This window comes from Poecile atricapillus, chromosome 13 (assembly GCF_030490865.1).
Source record: "Poecile atricapillus isolate bPoeAtr1 chromosome 13, bPoeAtr1.hap1, whole genome shotgun sequence".
NCBI lineage: Eukaryota > Metazoa > Chordata > Aves > Passeriformes > Paridae > Poecile > Poecile atricapillus.
In genome coordinates this window covers 9,100,090-9,120,533 of record NC_081261.1, presented here as the reverse complement: position 1 = coordinate 9,120,533, position 20,444 = coordinate 9,100,090, and the positions used below count along the sequence as shown (strand labels likewise).

The 20,444-nt window shown below is 45.1% G+C and overlaps 1 long non-coding RNA gene across 2 annotated transcripts; it reads right to left on the bottom strand.

The window, feature by feature from the left end:
- Positions 1-15,058: 15,058 nt before the first annotated feature.
- LOC131584061 (uncharacterized) lies at positions 15,059-20,351 on the bottom strand. 2 transcript variants are annotated; one of them, XR_009278646.1, is made up of 4 exons: positions 20,151-20,348; positions 19,774-19,912; positions 16,509-16,648; positions 15,059-15,375 (listed from the first exon to the last, which is right to left on the bottom strand). It is a non-coding gene; the product is annotated as an uncharacterized LOC131584061 (long non-coding RNA). The 2 variants fall into 2 exon arrangements; XR_009278648.1 differs by lacking the exon at positions 15,059-15,375 and adding an exon at positions 16,172-16,371 and having other exon boundaries at positions 20,151-20,351.
- Between the last annotated feature and the right edge of the window lie 93 nt (positions 20,352-20,444).

Genomic DNA, 20,444 nt, shown 5'->3' with positions numbered 1-20,444 from the left:
GAGTGTTCATGGCCAGTTTGGATGGGGCTTGGAGCAACCTGGGATAGTGGAAGGTGTCTCTGCCCATGGCAGGGGGTTGGAATGAGATGAGATTTAAGGTTCCTGAAAACCAAAACCACTCTGTGATTCTGTGATTATGTTGTAATAAAATGGAATGTTACTTATCACTGTCTTTGCAATAATTAGCATGAAAATGAAAAACCCCACGTTAATCTGAAGCTATTTCTATTATAATTTATCCTTTTGAATGTGTCACTGGCTGCTGGTCACACGGTTGGAAGTCCATCAAGCATTCTCTCCTACACTGGAGAAGAAGGAGGTGAAGGAAGGTGATGTCTGGTTTATCTGGGCTTGTCTCAGCAGCTCATTACCTCACTGGCAGAGATAAAAGCAACTGGTGCTTCTTTAGAAAGTAGCCAGGCCATCTGCCAGCATCCCAGAAAAGCCAGGATGTCCACAAGACTGTACTGGGGAGGAGGAAAGGGACAGCTCTGCCAGCAGGGCACTGGGGTGGGTGGGGTGTTCCCCCTCTGTGATGCTCCCCTGGAACCCCACCCATCACCATGGCAGCCAGCGATGCAGGATGGTGATTCTTTCCCCTTCCTGGATCCTTCTTGAGTACATGGTAACTATAAAAATATCCTTTGTCTCACCCTGGTGAGACAACCAGGCGGTTGGCAGTACATTACCCAATGGGTAGGTTCAGGCCCATTTGAATAAGATATTTGTAAGGTATCCTTAAAGTGCAAAAACCCCTGGAGACAGTCAATGTGGATGGGGAAATAGCACCAGAGTGGCAAATAGCCAAGAAGCAGATAAACTTTGTAGTGCAAAAATATTGGTGTGTGCTTACCTGTAACAGCAAGATGACCTTTTTTTCCCCAGTAAAATATTGTCTTATATAGCAATGATCTGTTAAATTAGCTTTTCAAATAGAGACAGAGATAGAAGAATAATTGATTTGAAACTTCAAACTCTTTTAAAGACATGAATTGCATATGCCCATTTTGGTTGTACAGAAAACTCCAAAAGAGGATCTCTGGAGGAGAGGAGGATTCTACAATATTTTTTTCAGGTTCTACCCAAATTTCAATGTTCTTCCATTTCCAGAATGCTCAAAATCACTGCTGATCTACCAAGATTTTCAGGAGACCATAAATCATCCTAAATAGCCCAAGGCTGTGGGAGTTTTTTTCTTTGGCTTGGAATCTTCCAAGGCAGCTCATGAAATCTGATGTAAGTTTAACCTCAAATGAGGTAAAAACACTCTCTCTGCCATACAGTGCTGAACAGTAACCTGTGAAAAATCAGGTAGTGAGACTGGAGGTTGCTTTTTGTTATTGCTGTTCTTAATCAATAAGGAGAAAACACCTAATCATATATTTTTCCTGTGTTTACTAAAGACTGCTTGAGAGTGTAGGAACTTGGTATATAAATGTAATTGAAAACCCTACATAAGGAAATATTTCAAGCCTCAAGAAGAAAGAGCTGAAAGACAATGTGAAATCCTTGTGATCCTCAGACTTTAACTGGCCTGGTTCTCTCTCAGCAGTGGCCAAGGTGCCATGGCCAGGGAGTAGAGCAGGACAGATCAACACTGGGGACTGACTTTGCTTGTGGCCCTTGCCCATGGATGGCATAATTTTATCATGTTTGATCAAATACAAATTTATTTTAGGATGTGGAGACAGAACAACACCAGAGCCCCATCATTCTGCCCAGGAGGCTTGGGAAACCTCCCGCTGACCAGAGACAATCGTGAAGACCTGAATCCCAACCTCCTGCTCTGCAATGAGCAGCCTGGCCCAGATTCCCAGGCGCTGGACCTCGAGTACCTGCCCTACTACAGAACATCCCACATCTGCCCAGCATCTTACATCTTCACTGAAAGAGAAAAAAGCTCCAGTGAAGGCAAGGCTAACACTAAGCAGGATGAGAAAGTGAGTTATTCAGCCACTCCACAGGATATTTTCCACACTGTGGGACATCTGAAGAGCTTCTTGGCCAACCACTCACATACAGATTATATATATGGTTAAATTGGGTTAAATACCTGCAAATCAGATTCAGGTGAACTCACCTTGAATGTTTCTAAAAGGGCTGGGAAGAGAAGAAGAGAGGTAGGCCCATCTCACGTCAAAGCATTACTCAAAATTAGGCCCTTGAAATGCTGACCTGTGCTCTGAAAACACAATGCAGGGGCAGAGCTCTCTGCAAGGATGAGATACCTGGGGCAGACCTTGCAAGGTGGACCCCTGTGCTGCCCTGTGGGGCACTGCTGGCTCTGGGGGGACCTGTCCCACTGCTGTGGGGACCTGCTGTGCTCCCAGGGGCTGCATTGTTCCCAACCCCCCATCATCTGACACCTCACTCTTGCTCATGTTCTTTTCAGACCATCCTGCCAAGTTTGGGGCTGAGCAAGAGGACAGTTTCTGCTATGAGCAAGGAGGAGCCCCTTGCCCAGGAGCTGCTGGGATCCAGCAGCTCTGCGCTCTGCCTGCCCACGGCCTCCTGTCCCAGCGGGCTCCCGTGCCTGAACCAGCCCCCCTCCTGCAGAGGCTACTTCCCCTACTACAGGACAGAGGGAGGGATTTGCAGTGGCCCACTCCAAAGAAAAGGGTCCTTCACTAGGATAGAAGATCTGGAGACCAAAGACGGAGGACAAAGGGGAGGACTGAGTATTTGGAATCTCCATGGCAGCTGCCTGGTGTCCTGAGAAGAGCCAAGGGGGTTTGTGGGTATAGATGTGAAGTAGAAACTCTTGAAGCCTATGACAACATGAATGTCTGCATGAATTTGAATGAAATGAAAATATTCCTTCTCTCAAAAAAATAAAAACAAACCCAAAGTGATATCCCAGACTGTATAATGTAAGCAGAAAGAAGCAGAGCAGGAGTTTGGGAAATCCAATAAAATTTCTCTGGATGTGAGGAAGAGAACTGTGCTTCTCTGTAGCTAATCCCAAAGGTGAGATGCTCACTCAAGAGATGTGCAGCTATGGGAAATGACCAATGGGAAAAAAAAAAAAAAAAAAAGAAAAGAATTATTTATATCTAAGTTGCTTGGAGGAATTAAAAAAGAGACATAATTTCCAGTTGGGATTGGGAAATACATTTCCTTTCCCCCTCACTACAATCCTTCCATTGTATTACTGGCATCTGTTAGATGTGTGCACAACAGCCATACACAGGAGGAAAAGAAAACCATTTTTATTTAAATTCTTTGTCAATATGATTTTTTGAACACATTTCCATTATGTCTGTCTTCATTTCACTTGCACAGTCAGTAATGAAAATACTCTTGATTACTTTAATATGTGCAACTAGGAGCTTCTATAAACATCAGTTTTGATGCTGGAAAACTGGAAACAGCATCCAGGAATATTTTGGCATTGGTGAATCTTGATTTACACCAGATGCGGATCTAACCAAAAAAGGTCAGCTCAGTATTTTCTTTGCAGTTGTGAAATCTTGCAACATCCTCTCCTTACTGCCAACTATGTCACCTCCTCGAGACACCATACCAGTTGATGAAACATGGCTCTTTCCCATCCCTGCACTGTGCACAGACAATTTCTGTTCAAAACAGATGAGTTTATTCCAACCAGTTAGTAAATCTTCAAGTGTTTCTGTAATGATTACACACTGGTGTGACAGTGTACTGACAGGCTGTGTCTAAAGGTACCAATGTTATCTATTTTAAGGATCAAGGAAGAAAAACACATCACATTTCACTATTTCACATCTCCATAGATAGACCAGTTTTCCCTGTGGTGTGACACTGACACCAGGAGTCCTGCAGCCATGCAAGGTACATGATGGTTTTAATAATAATTTCTGCTTACACTGCACTTCAGTGGTTTTTGATCAGTTGGGAAGGGATTTTGGTTAGATACTGGACATCAGCAGAGCTCCCAGACAGGAGCTTTGATTCCTGTCTTTTTTCTAGTCACTGCTCAGGATGAAGTGGTGCCTCACCCCCAGGTTTTTAAAAATGTTAAAGAACCTGGGGTCAGCCAGACTAGTGAAAATTCATCCCAATGTCCTCACACAGCTGCCCCAGCTGGAATCAGGAATGCAACTAGAGCACCAACCATGCCTTCTGCATCCCTGCATTCCCAGTACTGTATCCCTGCATTCCTCAGTACCTTCCTGCCACCTTCCTGCTGAAAAACAAGATAAATCAGATTCCAGATGAACTAAGTCAGACTGCATGAAACAGCTTCTGGTTTTAAGCACAAAGAAGGCTGACATGTTGGGTACGTTGAAAGAAAGCCATGCAAAATAGAGTGAGATTATCCAGCTCAAGAGATCAGGCAGAGGAGGGAAGGAATTCCGTCTGAAAAGCAGGTGTGGATTGTTCTGAGAGTATTAAATTCAGCATTTCCATAAATTTGGCATATTAAAATACATTGAATGATGTAGTATCAAATCCACAAATCTGCCTGATTTTTGCTAGATAGAAATGAACTGCGTTCTAATGGCTGTATTTAATTTATGGGAACAGTGAACACCAGAAAGCAAGGATTTGGGAGATGAGAATATTACAAGCTTTATGTTCATGGATCAGAGAAGCCTAATTTTAATTAAAAGCTGGCAAATATCATATATCATATCACATCATATCATACATCATATCATATATCATATTGTATCATATATTGTATCAGTCATATCATATGTTCCCATCTTGAAATCAGAGCTGAGCAAAACTCATGATTCTAATGTATTTTCCATACAGTCTTGCTCAGAGGTAAAAAGGAAAGGATGAAGGACAGTGTTGGAAGTTTTGTGTTTCTTTCTAAGGTTTATGCTACTTTATTACTTTTCCACATAGTTAACATCCTGTACACAGGCAGCAAATGATTTTTCTCAAGCTGTTCCATGGATCAGATTCCTGCCTTAGTGAGGACATCATGTGCTTTCACCCCAAGAGTGGTCCTAGGCACACAGTTTGGTTCCTCCTTGTGTACTGATAATGTATTTCCTTTCATCTCTCTATTTGAAAAATTCATAATTACTGCCCTAAACCTTCAGTTCTTCAACACCAGCAGTCCTCTGGAGTTTGAAATACAATCTGCAATTACTTTGATGCATGCTGTGCAGTCCTCATTGATCCCGTTTAAGCTTTTAATCTCGTGAATTCACAAAGTTAATTCATAAAACAAACCAAACAAACCATGGCAAAGTATGTCCTTTAATAACAAAAGTGGTGATGATCATAGATGTCTTTGGGGATTTCTGATAATGCAGGTTCTTCTTTCTCAACAGTTGATGTCAGATTTCATTTGGAAAGAGGGGACAAGGCTCTAGTGACAATATTTGTTAGTGTGTGTACCCCTTGGGAAAAACCTACTTCAAAGTTAATGAAAAGACTCACAGAGACATGGCAGGGCATGGAATTTGTCTCTGAAGTCAGGTACAAGAGAGTTGTTTTAGCAAAACACTGCAGGCCTTAAGATCTAGACCCAAAGATTAATAAAATCAATGAGAGAACTCCATCAGCCTCAGCAAGGTGAGCTTGGGTCTCCAGTCTCCCCATGTGGAAGAGAACAGCACATTCTTTATATAAATGTAAACCCAAATAAACACTGTTTTAGGGAGATAATTAGCTCCCCAAAATTTAAATGTATTGGTGTGCACCCTGCCCCAAGGACTGGTGTTAGCAGCGCTCTCCTTTCCCTCCCAAATCTGGATTGTGTCAATGTATATAACAATAATTTTATTTTGAACTTTGCTAGAAGGGAAGCTTTTGGCAAGTAGCATTTATCACAGAAGAGCAGAACTCTGTGAAACAAAGACACTTAAATAGGTCCCTGCCCAGCAACATGATGGGAAGGAATGGAAGTGAGTCATTAATAGGAAACAACTTGGCTTCCTTTCAGGACTGTATTTATGGTGAGTGACTAGAGAATACCTTGAATATACACCTCCATGCAAATACCAGAACGTGCACATTACTGGGTAAACCCAGGGATGGGGGAACAACACAGCTCTCTGCTGGGACAGCCTAATCCAGGACCGGGTGTTTTGCCAATGCAGTTTAGGAACCACGTCAGAGAGGAGGAGCTGTGTTCTGCAGAGCTGGGCTGGGTTGAAGGCAGTGCCTGAGGGCTCTGCTGAATGCAGAGCAGCAGCAGGAAGACGTGGAAATACAAAGGAATGAAGAAGCAAGGTCTGGTTATCCACAGGGAAGCTGATGCAACAGGAGGGGAAGCAGCTGTGCTTCTGTCACACCTGGACCCTGGAATGGATTCCATTAGTCTGTCCTGACACACAGACATGTTTCTGTATCTACCTAGAGCTATATCCTAAATCTCACAAGATCAAACGTGTCTGGACCCAAGTGAGGTACCTGCCCAAATAAACCTGTTCCCCAAAATATGAAAAGATGGGCTGGGGTGAAGGCAGAGGCTGGCCCAGTCTGCAACCCTTTCTCAGTTAATGGTGCAGGTGGGAAGGGATGGGGAAAAAGCAAAGAGCCTGCTGACCTACATAATCCCCCGTAAATCTATCTGTCCCTACCCCAGTGCTACCAGTAACCATTAACTCCTCCCAGGCTCCTGGGGGCACTTTTGCCTTTCCCAGGAACACAACTTGATGGGATTTGCAGCTGTGGGCAAACCAGAAATGCCAGCACCTGATCCAAATTATGTACTCCTTGACTTCTGCAGCAATCATTAGAGTTTCACATGTGGAAAAATGCATGTGCTATGTATTTTAGTTTGCAGCCTTTTGTCAAGGCTGGTGTCCTTGGGCTGATTTCTGCTACTGGTAAATATAAATGGAGAAATGCATCCCCAAGGACAGCTGAACATCAGGATCACCTGAGCCGTGGACTCCTCCAAACCCATGTCTGGAAATAGATTCCCTGTGCAAGGGAATGGCTGTGCTCTGCTTTTCTGAGCACCTACCTCTGTGCATGAGGAAGAACTTCTGTACTGGGAGGGTGACTGAGCACTGGGACAGAGAGGCTCTGGAGCCCCCTTCCCTGGAGATATCCAAAGCTACCTGGACACAATCCTGAGTAATGTGGTCCAGGGGATCCTGCTTGAGCAGGGAGGTTGGACTAGGTGAGTTCCAGTGGTCCCTTGCAGTGTGAACCCTTCCCTGCCTCCTGTGCATCATGCATGGGGCACAGTCACCTGCCTGGCCATAGCCTGCAGTCCGGGGGGAGACTGGACCTTCTCATGATTTTAGCTGGGAAAAAATAATGCCACAGTCTAGAGGTGGCACAGAGATGCTTCTGTTGCAATTACACCAAAGAGTAAGCACACCCCATGGTGGCTTGTACTGAGCAAAATTATGAAAGGCAAAAAATTGGAAATTCTTGCAGGAAACTGGCAATGCAAGCAATGCAAAGGGACCATGGTGGAGAATGAGGAGTTAAGCTTGCCTGGCTGACCAGAGCTGTGAAAATAGACACCAACCTGCCTGGGAGGAGGCAGTAAACTCTTTCCCACTCCAAAGCTCTGCAATGGCTGAGACATCAAAACCCCAACACAATATAAACCAAACAATAGGGTCTGACAGCTGCACAGTGTTTGAACAACGCCTCAAATGGGGAAGCTTGTGAAATTCTCTATATCCCACCGGAGCATGGGAGCTGAAGCTTTTCCTGGTTTCTCTGCCTGTATTTTCCCTTAAACCAGAAACTGTGCCCCTGGTCCCACCACATCCTCTCAGGGACCCAGTTCACACCCACAGCCACCAAACTTTGGATTTACTCCCTGAACACATTTCCTCTGGCAGCAGAGTGCTGATCCCTTCTTTTGAAGAGCTCATTCTCTTAGACATCCTCATGAATGCTCTGGGTAAACGTGAGGGGGTCTCACTCCAAGCAGCTGCCCCGTTAGCACCTGATGATGGCTAATAATAATGATAAATGAATCTTAATCTTCCTGCCACAATTCTCTTTCATTAATATTTATATCTGGCAGATGTACCCCCAAGGGATAACTTGAGCTGCTAAGTATTAGTCTGCTATGTACAGCTGGTATTTTCTCCAGAAACTCTGAGGACATTATTTGAAAGAGCATAATATGTGCAATTTTATTTTGATTGTTAATGCTGTCATGTGTCAGCATAGAGAAGAATGTTTATTTTAGGCCTCCTCATCTAATGAAGTAAAAAAACTCCCTTAGATCCCAACATTTCATGAAAAAAGGGATCTGATGTAAAGGAGTGATTACACACTTAAACAACTGGCATTATCACAGAGGTCAAGCTTGGCTATGGATACACCACTAAGCCTTCTAATTACAACAGGGTGTAATTTAAGTCATCTTTAGCTCTCGGTGATTTAAACGTGTGCCATTTTACAGTTAGATGTATGTGTTCAGCTGCTAAAAAAAGTCTTGTGAAGGCATTTTTGGAAGCATAAACATTCAATTAAATTATTTAGTTGAGCCCTCATAATTGGGCTGAAGTCTGTTTATAACTAATTCATGGCACAACATAATTAGCCAAATGATTAATTGATAATTACTCTATGAAAACACATTAATCATTGTGTTTCTTAAATCAAGATCCTCTCTCTTCACCATTGCAAACCATTTGGCTCTGGTCTGTGACTGTCTTGATTTATTTCTAGATATCTATCTATGTCCTGGCTATGAAATTTGGAGGAATCTCCTCCCGGCTCTCAGCATTGCACTGACAGCTGTAGCAACAGGCAGCATCAAAAACATTTTCCATTCTTTTAGCATTTTATTACCCTCCCCAGACATGCCTGAACCGTAGCTGGCTGGATATCGCTTCTTTGATGGTGCTCTCACTTGAAAGTAGAAAGGAAAATCTTGCAATTATGTTGATATGAACACTAAGAAAATGAGCAGATGAGGATGTGAAATACAGTCAGCCTTTGTGTCTGAAACACTCCTCACCCTGCAGGGGCTTCAGACTTATGGTTTCCAAAATGAATTGTTAAACCATGTTGGCACAGGGAAAGCACCAACAGGTTGTGTATAAAAACAAAGCTGTTTGCACAGTTATGAGTTTTCTCCAGAACTGCTGGGAATGCTCTGGCTTTTGGGAAATGTGGCTCACCATGGCCAGCACAGGGAAGGACAACTGAGCTCACCCATCTGAGGGGTCAGGGGACAGCAAAGGGCACGGAAGGAGCTTCACAGTCAAAACAGCCTCAAAACAGAGTCACAGACCAATTTAGGTCAGCAAAGCCCTCTGAGATCATCAAGTCCAACCATTAATCCAGCACTGCCAAGTCCAACACTAGCCCACGTCTCTAAGTGCCACATCCACGTCTTCTAAATCCCTGCAGGGATGATGACTCCATCACTTTCTAGGAAGCCTATTCCAATACTTGACAACCCTTCTGGTGAAGAAATTTTCCTTTACAGTCAACCTAAACCTCCCCTGTGCAACCTGAGGCCGATTTCTCTTGTCCTAGAAGATTGCAGAAATGGAAAATCTTCAAGTGGCTGATAAACACTTTTATCTTTGCTTGTTCCCAGAAAGAGAAGGAAAATCTGAAATGCTTTAAGAGAAAGTACACTGGCGGAAAGGGGAGGTGAGCTCTCAGGGAACGTGCTGGTCATCTGGAGGAGAAAAGAGACCACACATCAGCAAGGAGCACAAAAATCCTGAAACTCACCTAAATTGAAGGTTGTTCAGAATTTCTTATGGAAAGGTTTCAAGGGACATGCTTAAACAAGCAGGGCAGGTAGATGTGGTATAAAACCACCCATGGGAGATGGTTGGATCTCCTGACTCAAGTGTGATGGAGATGTATCCTACTGGTCACACACCGAGCTGGCAGCCCCTGGAAGCACTATGTTGATTTCAGCTGATTTCTGCCAGGATTAACCACAAAGGCCCCTTCTGTCTGATGGGCCATTTGCCAAATAGTCCCTGAGTAACCAAAATCAGATCTACCTGAAGCCTCTTGAAAACAAGTCAGATTTTCAGTCTCAGTTTGTTCCAGCTTTTGAGAAACTGTGGATGGAAGCTGACTTCTGTAGCAGCCAGAAACTGGGTATGGTGGTGACTCTGGGTGGTGACTCCATGACAGCACTCCACAAAGTAATTTTTATTTAAAAGGAAGCTGACATTGCTAGGTGACACAGAAGACATCAGCTTCTTCATGCTCTAGGTATGATTCATAGCAGTTTTAGTATTTTAACAGGGTAAGTAGCTTCAGTGACGTGCTAGAAATGAGGGTTGAGCCTGTTTTTCAGCTCGGGTGCCCTAGGGACCCTGTGCTGACTGCCAGATTGCTTCCTGGATGAGAGCATAACTCAGCCATCAAACATTTTTTTACCCCTTGCATTCAGCTTTATGTACCCAAAGCTGTTCCTAATGGGGTGCAGATGTTTCTCAGACTGAGTTGTCACACAGAATGGGCAGGGGAAGGAACTACTGAAAACTTCAGCAGAAACGAAGGGGAATCGTGGCACTCGTGAATCACTAGTAATGAAAGAGTTGGGCAGAAAAAACATAAACAATCTTTTTTATTTTTTCACCAATCATTGCTGCTGTCCCATGAGGGAAAGATGGGAGAGGGACATGGACAATTGGAACTCTGAAAGTTAAAACATGAAAACTCACAGAAGGGAAAAATAAAGGAGAAAATAGAAGCTGTGAGTCTGTGTTGGGGTGAGCTGCAGTGAGAGCAGCAGCTTGGGCAGCTCAATCCTGGCCCCAGCGCTGCTAATTGCATTAATTGCACTAACTGTGAGACTTTGGGGATAACAGCACTACCTGCCTGTACCCTCCAGGTTCCTGGGATCTGCTGATGAGGAACAGGATACCTGAGAGGGGACAGGGATGAAGCCACAGCACATCCAGGCGTGATGTCTACAGCTTTGAGATTTGGGTCACAGCAACCAAAGAAAACTCCATGCAGCAGCAAGCAGCTGTGGGGTAATAAAACAAGCTGAAAGTTTCTGCTTGTCCTCATGTACAGCAGGTCTGGGCAAGTTTTATTTATATGACTTTTCCTACTGAGCAGCAGCAGCAATGGATGGAACAGAATGATCTTGGGATAATTTGAGAACAAGTTTTCTGACGCTTCTTCTAAGTCCCTCACTGAGAACATTTTTCTCCCTTCTGTCTTTTTTTTCTGTATTTTTACAAGCAAAATGCTGTGGTTTGAGAGGCAGGGCTGATGGGCTGGATACCACATGCCCTGTTGAGGGGGATGCTGAGGCTGGAAACAGGAGCTTTCTGCTTCCTCCCTGCACAGTCCCAGCCTGCCCTTGGGAGGACCCTCAATCTCTGCCTATTCCTCACCACAAGCTCACACAGCAGTAGTAACAAAAATTCAATCAGCTTTGGATTGACTCCTCTGACATTACTCTTGATAGTGATAGGCAGAAAGCTGGAAAAATGATGGTGAAATTATTATTAAAAAAGAAAAAAAATCACAAAATAAAAATGAACCCAGAAAACCTGAGCAGGTAAAAATATTCCACCTGTAAAAATGTGACAGCCACAACTCGAAAGGTCACTGTTACCTCTGGCCCATTCAGACCACTCTGTTGGCTGCATCTGTTAGCTGGCACCAGTGTGTACCCTCTGAATGGAAAATAATTGCATAGGTGATGAGCCAAATGCTGAAAATCACGGTCCTCAAGGTGGTCTGGAGGAGAGGGGAAACTGCAGCTGCCTTCGCTAGGAGAGGCAGGATTAGAGGAAAGCCAAGAGCAGCCAGGAGCAAAACCATGGCAAGGATTTTAAGGGAAGAAAACAGCTTTCTAAACCATTGGGTAGCTGATGATGAGGAAGGCAAATGCATTTAATGCTGGAATGAAATGGATTTAAAAGCCATCATGAAAAAATGATCTCAGCTGTTAAGCCTGTAAAAGCTCCCCAGGATGTCCCATGGTTGGAGAGGGCTCGCGGTCCCCACCATCACCTGCCACCTGCATCTGTGTCCTCATCCCTGCCCCATCCTGGTGTCCCCTGCAAGCACACAGTGAAACCTGTGACATGCTCCTCTGAAACGGAGAAAATCAAAAGAAAGTGCAGAAAGCAACATTTGGTAGTAGGAGCACAGCCTGGTTTTATCATTTTTTAGGGAACGAAGCTGCCTTTGAAAACGGAAGATGAAGTTTTGAATCATAGCAAAGGAGTGAATTACTGACTCCTGACACGTGATGCTGCAGGAGAGCTGCAGCTCTCAGCCCCAAGGGCAGGACTGACAGCCTGGCTGTGCCTGGACCATTCCTCAGGAACAAATGGCACATTTTCAGGCTGGTAAAACAAATAACAGCTCGTGCCAAATGCTGGGAAGAGACAAAGACCCTTAAGACTGTGATAAAAGACTATTTTTATACTTCATCAGTGCAGGGAGGCCAAGTTGTGGTTTCCTCATCATCAGATTAAAAAGAAATAGGGATATAAATCCTTCCTCCACAGCAAGGAAAACACAGCTTGTGCAAAGCTCACTGATCCTTCCTGCCCTGCTCCAGGTGATTAGCCTGTTCTCACTGAACCCCCTTTTCTGGCTTTTCCCCCCTCAAACACACCAGTGTGGGGACACCCAGGGTGTGCTGAGACCCAGCAAGAGCTGCAAGATCCTGCCATGCCATGGATCCAAACACCGTTTTATCCAAGGTACCAAATCAAGGCACCTGGGTGGGAGGTGCTTTTCTCTCTCATATTCAGTGGAAGTGTTCAGCTCTGTGCAGAGCCTGAGCTGACATCCTGGCAGGAAAATCCTTTAACATTCCCCTGAATGGCAGCAGTCTGTCCTGCTGTGCAGGGTCCATCTCGGCACTGGTGTGTGCAGGTGAACAGCACCCTCTGCAGCCACCCGGGCTGCCAGAGCTGGGAAAAGCATTTTAATCCATCTTCCTCCGTAAATGGAGACCGTGAATTCTCGTTAAATTAAGATAAACTTGCAGTTGTGATACCAGCTTAATGCAAAGCCCATCAGATAGGCTTACTTTAGCAAAGTCAGCTACAGCAATGGATGCTTTTAAGATCTGGGCAAACTCTAATGTTTGTGATTTATTGTCATAGTGCCCTCTTGGACACAAAATGATAAAATGATTCCAGTTAACCACAAGCAAAATGATATTTTGCAGGATATGGGGAATATGTTTTCCAAAACAAAGAATAAAATTTCTCCATGTGCTGCAATTTAGCAGTCAAGAAATTCTATATGGTTTTATAGAGCTGGAAATATCTTTAGCGGCTAAACAGTGACTCTCCTAGCTAAATCAATAATTTCTCTTCCTCGGTGCCTCAGGAGGGCTGTGAGTGTTTCTTACAGAGACAGATGTACGGAGGAAGGGGTAAAGCAGAGATCTGGAGGGAAGGCAGTCGGGGAAACTGCTCCAAAAACACCGTCAGGAGGCATTTCTAGGATGGGTAGTTTATCCCATTTCCTTTTGGTGGCACTGTCGGCCCAAATATTGTCAAACATCAGGTCCAGGTCCTTGGGGGTCTGGCGTTCTCAAGGTACCAAAATCTGACTCTCGATGATATGGGAAGTACATATGGGAAGCAGCAATTAATTTCTGTTGCTTTCATAGATTTGGAGGAAAAGTGTTGATATATGCAACAAGGTAATTATTCAGTGTTGCATCTGTGACAAATACCCAGGATGGACCTGAAGATTTTGTGCTAAGTTCCTTCTGGTAGTGGTCACACTGATGGTGTCTCTGGGATGACAGCAAGGATGCACAGGAATGAGCCACTGGCAAAATAATACATTTTGCAGAATGAACATTTCTTTGAGCTTCGGACAGACACCACAAGAGCACAACTCAGACCAGATCTGGGCTCTGATCCACAGACTTCCAGAGTGAAAAGCTCTGGAATTTGCAGGCAAGGACCCAGCTCCAGCTGTAAAGCCCAGCAGCCTGAGCAATGTGGAGCTTAGCGTGGGGACATGGGTGCTGAGACACCCCCTGTCCCATGGCAGCACCAAAACCAGGAGGAGATGTTGTCATGCAGGGAGGTGACCCTTCACAGCACCCAGGCTGTGAGACCCAGCTGCCTGGATCAGAACAGGACCGTGTGTGATTAGCAACTGCTTTTGACAGATTTTCACTGACTGGGTTTTTTAATTTTGCAATGCTTGTCACAGCCTCCCTCTGCTAAAGCCCAGCAGAAGGCCTGGCCCTTTTCTCCAGAGTATTTGCCTTCCCTGTTTGTCCAGGAGACGGGCAACTCTTAACCACACAAAGCCTCAGGGCAGGTCCCACACATGTCCCAGGGAAAGGAGCCACAAGCACACCTTTGTTCTTGAGGCTTTCCTCATCTTCAGCAGCTCCTGGAGCCAAAATGCACAAGGACACATCCAGCCCCAGCTGAGGGTGCAGCACTCTTCCCTGTCCTCCTGGACCTTGAGGAGCCCCCAGAGGGACCTTCCTGGAGTCCTGTTTATAATGGCAGATAATTGCCATCGAGAGATTGGCAAAGGGTGAACAGGATTTCTCCAGCACACCCAAGGCTCTGCTCCCCATTTTCCCATCTTCACTCTGCTGATTTTTCCTACCCAAGCCCTTCTCAGCTTGATGCTCTCTTGATTTTTCCTTTCACTACAGTGATGCTGCAAGACCTTCCAGAAAGGATGAACACTAATTATTCCTGTAGACTCCACAGTGAATTAATGGGGCTTAAACAGGACATTGTGAGCAGGGAATCAGTGAGACTGAATAGAAACAAAGAATGCTTCTCCATTAACACAGATGAGAAACTGTCTTACTGCGCCTGTTCAATCAAAGCATTGCCCACAAAGCACTGCTGTTTGCTTCTCTCATGTAAACTTCCCTGCAGTTTTCAAGCACCATGATTGGTATTTGCAACTTTCAAATCTCCAGTTAATGGTGCTGTTTGCAATTCCTCTTCCTGGTGCTACTGATTGCAGAGAAGTTTCCAAGCAAACAGAGTGTTCAACCTGTAAAGTTAGCCTGCTCCTCTTCCCCCCATGATGAGTTTCCACCCCAGCCCAGATGGGCCTGGAAACCTACACAAAATCCCATTCCTGTAAAGGAAATAGTAAAAAAGGTGGAAGAATATTTGGAGGGGTAAACACAGAGGAAACTTTTTGACTGAAGACAATTATAAACACACACACCTACCCCTCACACCATTTAAATTTTAGAACTGAATATTTTGATTAATCGCAGTTACTGAGATTTTCAAGGTGATTTACAAAACCCACGGTCCAATTTGCCATTTATTTTTCTAGAGAGTTAGACATCCAGCTTCCACAAGCTGAAAAGAAGGGTTTATTCTTATTTACAATTGCCAGTGGGGTTTGTGATACTGTGCATTCACCTGCTGGTATTCCAGATGTGCAAATGCATGTCAGCAGAAGGGGTTTGATCACATGAAGCTGGAGCTCAAACTGAACACATCTCACCTGAAGAGTCGCTACCTGGTGTCTGACTTGACACAAAACCTGGAAAACAAGAGTGGGGATTATTTTACCTAAATGTGGATGTCTGCAGTGGGACTGTGTACACCTGACCTTAGGTACCCACTGGATGATGAGCCACAAGCTCATCTCAGATGTCCAAGGGAGCTGCCATGACCAGCCCAAGCAGAGAACTGAGAAGGAAAATGTAAAACTCAAAGGAATAAATCCTGTCTTAAGTGTTGAGGAGATTCCTCCTGGCCACCAGCCCTTTTCCCAAGACCTTCTCATTCTTTACTGTGAGTTTGCAACAGTTTGCCCAGAGAAAGTGTGGATGCCCCATCCTTGGGAGTGTTGAAGGCCAGACCGGATGGAGCCCTGGGCAATCTGATCTAGTGGAAGGTGTCCTGCCCACAGCAGGAGGGTGGAATGAGAGGATCTTTAAGGTGCCTTCCAACCCAAACCATTCTGTGGTTCTATGACCTGACCATGAAGTATGGTGGGGCTGAAACAGGGAAACAGGGAAACCTGTTCATGACTTTGTGCAAAGTGCTCCACTCATTAGCAGTACAACCACAGGTTGCCTGCCCAGCTGCTTCTGCCAGGGAAACTTCCTGCTCTTTCCAGGTTTTATCAATAGCTGCTGTGTGGAAACTGAACCCAGGAAATAGGAGCAGGGAGCATGAGTGACAGCTGGCTGTCTCCCCCTGCCAGAGAACACTTTGCTGCCATACTGCAGCTGGCTTTTACAGCATTGCTCTGCTCTCAGCTTCAAGCATGTCCTGCTGAGCTGGCTCATCTCAGCCAAAACCTCCTGAGTTTGTGGGACAGTCAGCCTTGCCTGGCTGGGAGTGTGGCTTCAGCTCACCCAGCTCCAGATACTGCTGCTTCTCCTGCTCTCCAGAAACTCTGGCAGAGGAAGAGCTCGGTGCAGTGGACAGGGCTGCTCACTGCTCTCAAGAAAAGGTGTTGGATGGTGTTTGAGAGCTGCTCATGGAATGTCTGCCCTGACTGTTGGCTGGTGCTCAGCCAGGCTGGGATCTGGGGGATATGTTACATATGTTAGATAGGTTAGATAGGTTAGATAGGTTAGATATGTTAGATAGGTTAGATAGGTTAGATAGGTTAGATAAGTTACATATGTTAGATAGGTTAGATAGGTTAGATAGGTTAGATACCTGGTGCTGGAGGCTGAGAGCAGCTGGTCCCAGGTCTGTGCAGCACCATGGAACTACATCAGCTAGGTCTTGCCTGTAGATCTGCAGAGAGATCTTCTCATGGGATACCAGCTACTTCAGGCATTCATCAGAAGAGTTCCCTAAAAAAAAATGGATAGAGAGATGATATGATCTATGATATGGATTATATGGATACAGATGATGAAAAGACCAGAGGATTCCTTTCACTGCCAAGTTCTTCCTGGAATGCTTCTCCTTCAGTAAACCCTACCCAGGTCCTGGGCAAGTAAGGGCAGAGAAGAGCTTTTCATCTGTTCACAGTAGGACCCTCCATGCCTGTTTCTTGTGTGTTTGTAGCCTCTAATTCATCTGCCATGCACATTCTTTCAGAGCAAGCACTCATGTTCTGCTGCCTACAGAAACAGGCTTGTTTGGTAGCTCCTGGAGGAGAAAACTATTTCTGCTATGTGCCCCCTGACATGTCTTCCCACAGCCTGCATCTGTCTGCTTGCTCTAGCCATAAAGTTGTCCTCCTGTCACCACTTACACATTGCTTCAGACTGTTTGTACACTGCTTTTTAATTTACTGGGCTCTGCTCATGCAACTCAGCCCTTCAAAGAGACACCAAGCATTATAATCTGGTACCAGTGACTCTGGCTGCAGCAGTGAGGTTTAATGTCATTTTACTTTACTTGTCCAGCAGCTTAAGCCATTATTTGGTACTGACAGGTTAATATTTTAAAGGAATTTAAAGGGAATATTTAAAGGTAATTTGAAAATGAATTTACAGCAAAATGCATCCTAGCCCAGAAATCGTTTACAGATGGATACAAAATTAATAACTCCTTTCTATCTCCAACATACTCTGTCCCTGCTGAGTGGATTCTTGAATTCCCAGAGCAGTTAACTGTGAATCTACCACAAGTTCCTGAGTCTGTCCCAGTTCTTTCACTGCAATGTTCTCCCAGCAAAAATACACAGCTCCAGGTAAGACATGGGAAATTCCTTCCTTTTTATTGGTAGCATTATAAACCTGGTGTGGAAACTATGTAAGCTGGTGAAAAGAGAGTGGTACTGTAAAAAAAAAAAAGGGGGGGGACTGTGGTTGAGAAGGAGGCAGAATCCAGAGTGTTCAGGATGACACAATCTCCCTGTTCCCCCTCTTGGCAGGGGGAAGAGAATTCCTCATCCCTAATCAAAACCACACTTAATTTCCCTCTGACCAGCACTTGAGAGTGGCTACAAGCCCAGGCTGGGACTCAGAGCAGCAGAAAGGGTGGATCCCTTCCCAGTTTTCCATAGGTCTCTGCTGCCTGTAACCAGTATCAGGAGATGTCCTGCCAGCTGGGAGATGGGGATGTGTGTCTCGACAAACAGCACTGTATTTGACAGCAGCAGGTGGAGATAAGAGCCCTGAGCCTCTCAGCCCATGGGCAGGATGTGGCAGCATGCTGGAAGGTACTTCTCAGAGCAAAGATGCTCCTGCCAGTGCCACTGCCCAAAAGCAGCTTTGCTTTAGTGGTACCAGCTCAGTCCAGTTTGGTAAAAATCACAGAATCATAGAATCCTGGGACAGTTTGGGTTGGATGGGACATTAAAACTCATCCAGTTCCAGCCTGCCTGCCGTGGGCAGGGACACCTTCCACAAGGCCAGGCTGCTTAAAGCAGCAGCAGAAGCTGCAGCAGAGGTTCACCAGTGATAACCAGAGAGCTGCCTCAGCCTGGAGTGGCTCCCCTGTTCCCAGTCCATAGCTGGCACTAAGGATGAACCCTTTCTGAGTGGCAGCCACTATGCTTCAGGGGCAAACAATCCCTCACAAACCACCGAGGAGCAGGGCATTGAGGGGCTGAGCAAACACAGACTGTCCAGGCTTGCACACAGCTCCCAGCCCACACTGGCTGTGAGGGCACTGCTGTCAGCAGGAGCCTCGAGCATCCTGCACCCCTGGGACAGCTGCAAGGGCATCTCCACTCAGTCTGTCCCAGCCTCCCTCCTCTAGGTCAGGAGTTGTTTAAACTCTCCATAACGTGGTTTCAGCTCCAGGTTCAGTGTTGCAAAAAGACCATGCCCAGTATTCTCCCTGAGTTAGCAGATGTTCTGAATCTGGCATGGAAACATGTTACTCTCAGTTAAAGAGAATTCATATGATTAATGATTAATGCTGCTATCTGAATAATTACCTCATTCAGCTTTTCTTCTGGTTTTGCAAGAAAGCCTGCATGAAAAATGAGGACAAAGCCCTTTTTCTGTGTTAGTGTATATATGGAATAATGTTTCCTCTACATAGAAGAAAGCAAGTTTGAAAAAACAAATAACTGACAAGTTTCCACAGTACCTGTGCACACATGTTCTCTCCAACATTTATCTAGGACCACAGTCCCCCTCAAAATCCATTAGAGACTTGGTGCTTGAGGAAAACCTTCCTCATGAAGAATGAGCATTGTTACATGCATTGAAAAAATCTAAAGTTTCAGGTGTAGATTATCTGAGCTGATAACCATGCACACAATATTAAATTTCTATAAGCAATTTCTAGACAAAAGCCCCCTTCAGCCAACTCGGTGATAAGGTTTCCTGTGTATATGTGCATGCACATAAGGGAACATTGTTTTAAGGCCTTTTTGTGGAATATATTAATTTAGTAGTGGAAATACCAACTTTTTAAGGGAAAATTTAAATACTTATATTTTCAGCCAGTATTTTGGCATTCAGGATTTCTTGCTCATGAGCTACCAACATTTTCGGTAGTTACCAGAACATGCAGACAGAATACATTTCAAGAAAATCCAATCTTGCATTTAAGGAAGGCAATGTAGCAAACCTGATGCCAGTCTTGCCAGAAAGCCTCCAAAACTGACCCAAGGAACTGCCACCTACAGAAATCTAGCCTAGACAGAATAAAATTTGCTTTGGAAATAGAATAAACCTCAGCTAGATGTATGTGTACAGGGGCCAATGGCCAAGACATCTTTTTCAGAGCAATCATGCCCCTGAAGTCCAAGAGGACATTTCTGATGGAGTTGGTGAGTACAAGGAGAGTTGGTTGAGGATTGTGAGGGGGTCTTGCATTGAGTGGCCAGGTGCTGTTCAGGTGTAAGACCTTAGATTTATTATTTGAAAGTGCCACAGAGAAGACACAACAGCCAGCTTGGGCTCAAGATCAGGTATTCATATTTCAAGAGAGAGAGTCCAGCCTTCAGCCCCAATCAGCAAGGCATGTTAGGAATTCCCAGAAAAGGGATTGAGATCAAAACAGAAAATACCTTTATTCCGCTGAGTGGTTCTTTCCTATCACTTGTGGTTCTGGCTGCACAGTTGAAAGACTTTAAACAAAAATGATTGAGGAGGGTGAAAAGGAACGTCTTGCATGGAAACAGATAAACTAGATCTGGAATCTTGACCCTGGAAAAGACAGGACAGAGGGAGAAGCATGTAACAGATGTATAAAGAAAATTGTTGGTTCAGGGAGGCAATTGTTCATTGCTTCCTAAAATACAGAAATTTGGGTTATCTCCTGGAAAGATTATACAGAAATTGGGAGTATCTCCTCAAACGATGACGCAGTCATTTCAAGGTGGCAAGGGAACGGAGGTATTTTTCAACTCATTAAGGGTGTAACAATCTTTATCTCTGCACTTACATCTTCAATTCTCACATGATCTTCCCCACATGCCTGCATTTTCCCCACGCTGATGCCCGTCCCCCGCTGTCTGCCCAAGGAGCGATGGTGTTGCTGCCGCTGCTCGGTGCCGCAGCCCCGGGATGATCTGCACAGCCCCGGGATGATCTGCACAGCCCCGGGATGATGCACAGCCCCGGGATGATCTGCACAGCCCCGGGATGATGCACAGCCCCGGGATGATCTGCACAGCCCCGGGATGATGCACAGCCCCGGGATGATGCACAGCCCCGGGATGATCTGCACAGCCCCGGG